Source organism: Podarcis gaigeae (genome assembly GCF_964106915.1).
Source record: "Podarcis gaigeae genome assembly, chromosome: 16".
NCBI classification, from domain to species: Eukaryota; Metazoa; Chordata; class Lepidosauria; order Squamata; family Lacertidae; genus Podarcis; species Podarcis gaigeae.
In genome coordinates, this window is record NC_139693.1 from 3,344,816 (window position 1) to 3,349,564 (window position 4,749).

Below are 4,749 nucleotides of genomic sequence, written 5' to 3' on the forward strand. Positions count from 1 at the left end.
AGCTTGCCTGCGGCCGGATGTGTCCAGGAGAATTAAGTAAGGAGCAGAAGTGGAAAGGAAAGCAGTTATTTCGGAGGAGCATAGGAAACTCGCCTTATACCGAATCAGACACTTCGTCCATCACTTCACACACCAGAGATGCGTTTTAAATCAAAGCACACATTCTACTCATGTGAAAACACCAGGCAGGCCCCACAAATAACCCAGAGATGCATTTTAAATAAAAGGACACATTCTACTCATGTAAAAACACGCTGATTCCCGGACCGTCCGTGGGCCGGATTTAGAAGGCGACTGGGCTGGATTTGGCCCCCGGGCCTTAGTTTGCCTACCCATGCAACCCCTCTCTATCCTCCAGTCAAAGAAGCAAAGGGGATAAACAGAGTTCCAGGACACATTCCAGCCAGGCAAAACAAAAGGGGGGCAGAGAGACATGGGCGTAGCCAAGATTTTTTGGGGGGGCAGGCCTTTTGTTGGGGAGAGGAAGGACCTTTATATACCTGTATACCTGAAGGAGCATCCCCACCCCCCTCGTTCTGCCCAGACACAGAGATCCAGCGCCGAGGGCCTTCGGGCGGTTCCCTCACTGCAAGAGAGAAGTGGAACCAGACAGTGGAACCAGACAGAGGGCCTTCTCGGTGGTGGCACCCGCCCTGTGGAACACCCTCCCTTCAGATGTGAAGGGGGAAAGCAGCTATCCTATCTTTAAAAGACATCTGAAGGCAGCCCTTTTCAGGGAAGTTTTTAATATTTAATGCTGTACTGTTTTTAACACTCGATTGGGAGCCGCCCAAACTCAGCCAGATGGGCGGGGTATAAATAATAAATTATTATTAAATTGTTATTATAACCTCCGTTTGCTATGTATTTTTGTTCATTTTTATTGATTTAGGGAGGGGGGCAGCTGCCCTTCCCTGACCCCCCCCCCCAACATCGATGGAGAGAGATAAAATCTAGATGGTTATTAGCACCATGAGTCTGCAATCAGTCTAACCAGCAGACTATGGTGAAGAATGCTGCAGGCTGCTGCAAGCTTGCACACAGCTTTGTAATGTTCCGGTTGGCCTAATTTTTGCTTTGTTTTGTTTTAAAGCCCTGATATGGTGTTTAAAATTTGACTTATGGGTTGTCAACACTTTGGGCTGTTGCTTTTTGAATTTCCGTCCCTCTCTCTCTCTCTCTCTCTTTCTCTCTCTCTCTCTCTCTCTCTCTCTCTCTCTCTCGAGTCAGCATGCCGTTTTCGGCTGCTACCCGCAGGCGTCAAACCAAAGGCCGGCCCCCACTTCCCCCCACTCTTGGTGTGCGTGGGGCTGATAAGATTCCTTGGTGGTTTTTATCTCCGCTGTTCTGTGAAATGAAAGCCCAGTTCCTTGAGCTCGGTTGGATTTCGTGTACTGCGTCCGCCCCCCCCCCCCCCATTTCTCCGTAACACAGTAAATGTTCTTTTGGCTCATCACAAATTCAAGGAAACGCTATTCGCTTGCACCCGAGAGATTTGATAGCAGAAACAAACAAGGCAGCTTTGAAAGATGATGTGACAGCCCTCCCTAGAAACTCTCAAATAAATGCAAGGCCACAGATCAATTCCTCAGTGTGCCCCCATTCTGTGCACCCCCGGGCCCCTGGCAATGGCTGAATCCCGAAAACCGAAAAGGACCAGCCAATATTTTTAACACCATAGAACCACTGGTAGCCCTTTAAGCATGGGAACAGGTTAGGACTATGCTACATTTATCATTTAGGATGCTTGCACCCTGATCTTGCAGCCCAAAAGGCTGTAAGAATGGCTTCTGGACCAACAATCAGTTAAAACAAGGAGAGCCTGCAGGTTTGCTATTGAAAAGACACAACATAAAAGGGAAAAGGGACAGAAAAAGGGGGGGGCAAGCACAGGAACTAAATCTTAATTTTTTTATGATCAACTGGATTGGGAACTGTTTGAGGGTAGAGACTGCCCTATGGATCTAGTCTTTCAGCAGAGCTAGAGCTGATAAAATTTACCTCTCTCTGTTTTGCCTGCCTTGACTTAAGCCACATCTGGGCTGGAAATTAAAACCCACTATTTTTGTATCCCTCCCCAAAAAGGAGCCTAGGACGTGTAGTTTTGGGAGAGTGAAGACTGCTTTCTAACTTGGGACTCCTAAGCACCACTTCAAACTGGAATTCCTGGATTTTCTTGGGCAAGAAAGACTTTCCAGCGAAACAGCCTGACATTGATGATGATGATGATGATGATGATGATGCCATGGACCTGATGGAAGGAAAAGTCAGTCAAGAGCGTTAAGGGGAATCAGTTCTTCTACTGATGCAAGGGAGATCTGGGAGATGTCTGACTGATCTGATGGTTATTAGACCAGCCAGCTGTGTCAAGAAATTGTAGTAAGTTAAAACGCCTTCAGGTCTCAGCTGAGGAATCACCCACATGCATATGCAAACACACAGTCTCAAGACATTGCCTCCTGAACTCCCAGCCCTGTCCGGTATTTATTTGTTAAATGAATATCCTGCCCTTTTCCTTCCAAAGGAACACAGGACATCCAACAAGAGATAAAAGAAGAGCAGACATCCTAAAATGATTCCAGCACATATGCGGATTGGGAAAGATCTCAGCTTTAAAGGCTTAGAAGGTCTTCAGCGGGTGCCGAAAATACAACAGAGATGGAGCCTGTCTGATATACAGTGGGAGCAGGTTCCAAAGGACAGGTGCCAACCCGCTAAAGGCCCGTTTCCTACATTGTGTGGAATGGACTGCCTGATAAGATGGTATCTGCAGGAGGCCCTCAGTTGAGTGATAAACTGGTCTATAAGATGTAAGGTAGCCTGGTCCCAAGCTGTACAGAGCCCTTTACACCAGGAATAGCACCTTGGACCTAGGCCTGCCTGTAGCTAACTGGCAGCCTATGCAATTCTTTCAGTCCCAGCAAGCAGTCAGTGACAACAGACGATGACTCCATCCCTGTTTCTGACAGTCTTCCAAATTCATCACTGAGACTTCATCTTTCAGGATGAATGACTTGTCATCCTTTTCGGATATTTACAGGGGAACTGACATTTGCAACTCAGCTGTTCTGCGCAAGGTTTTGCCACGGTTGGTCAACTGTTGAGGACAAAGTACTCAGATAACCCTCTTCTGAGACGCTGTGACCTAACCGTATGTTTCCCAGTCTCCAATTTCGACGAGACTTTAGCAAAAGTCTGCTGGTTCAGCAGAGAGGTGTCAGCGCTCAAGATTTGTGGTGAATCCACTCAGCTCTCCGGAAGGTGTAGAAATTCTGGGATCTTTATGGACCTGCTTGGGCTGGGTGGGGGGCAGAAGAGAATCAAACTATAGGAAGAGACACTAACCTCCTCCCTCTCACCCAAGAAAACCCCAGCAGCAACTCAGAGCCCCTCCAGACTAGTGTTTCATTGTGAGTGTGTTGCGCTCTGCAGGCTGCAAGTCGAAAACTTCACGCTCCCTGCCCCACCGCGGACGGGAGGAAAAGGCAGTGAGCAATGGATTACAGTCATACCTCATGTTATGTTTGCTTCATGTTATGTTTTTTCAGGTTGTGTCCTGCGGCGACCCGGAAGTACCAGAAAGGGTTCCGGGTTTTGCCGCTCGCGCATGCGCAGTAGCGCTACATCACGCCGCACACCTGTGCAGCTTTGGCGCTTCAGGTTGCGGGCTTTTCATGTCGCGAACGGGCCTCCGGAACGGATCCCGTTCGCAACCAGAGGTACCAGTGTAATAAACACAGAGGGGGAAAGTCCAAATTTCAATGATGCTTCTTCTGGAAAGAGGTCCCCACATAACCAGACAGTGAAGAAATCCAGAGGAAAAATTATAACAGAATCTAAACTACAAGCAGGAATACAAACCATTGTAGGGGCTTCCCTGGATTTAGGAAATGGTCTGCATTGTAAATACCGGTACCTGTCTAATTGTGACCAGAGAGGCAGTATCAAACTAACATTTTAGGATCCAGATGTATGGGATAAATGTTGGGTTTCCAATTCTTACATTTGCTGACAGGGAGCTGTTATTCGAATTAAAAGGTTTCTCAAATAACCCCCACCCGCCCAATGGCAATTTAGAAATATCCTTTCCCTGTACCGGCTATTTATTTGTTTATTAGATTTACGTACTTGCCCTTCATCAAAAGATCTCAGTGTGGTTCCCAAGATAAAAATACAAGATGCAAGTAAGTTATTGAAATGAAAACTACCAAACAATAGCCCCCTCTCACAAACACACCGTTGAAGAGGAACATTCCCCCCTGAAGATATATACGTAAGCGAGGGGAGAGCATTCCACAAATGGGGGGCTACTGCAGAAAAGGCCCCGTTCTCGTGTTGCCACCCTCTGGACCTGTCTTGGAGAAGGCACATGAAGGAGGGCCTTAGATGGTGACTGCAGAGTTCGGCTCAGTTTATATGGGGAGAGGTGGTCCTTGAGGTCCTGAGCCTTACTAGAGAAGAGGAACTGCAGTCTGGAAAAGGCAACGGGTGAGAGGAAGGAGCAGGAAGTTCTCGAGCTGTAAGACTCATGCCTTTGTCACAGATCCTAATAATGTCTGGATATGCTCCAACAGATAAGAAGGGAAGATTGGCCTGAATGCAGGTGTTGGAATAAATATGCTCTGGTTAGAGGTCCAAAATTCCTACCCTGCTAGCAATCTATTTTCCAGAAATCAAAGGGATTATCCATTAACAAACGCTCACAATAAACCCAGGCTTGTGGGAGAAATTTCAAATTGCCAACATTGA

General features: G+C 47.2%; 1 long non-coding RNA gene across 1 annotated transcript; it reads left to right on the top strand.

Annotated features, from left to right (window-relative positions):
- Positions 1–1,022: 1,022 nt before the first annotated feature.
- Positions 1,023–3,965, top strand: LOC310833589. Its single transcript, XR_014558823.1, has 2 exons — positions 1,023–2,379; positions 2,525–3,965. It is a non-coding gene; the product is annotated as an uncharacterized lncRNA (long non-coding RNA).
- The last annotated feature ends 784 nt before the right edge of the window (positions 3,966–4,749 follow it).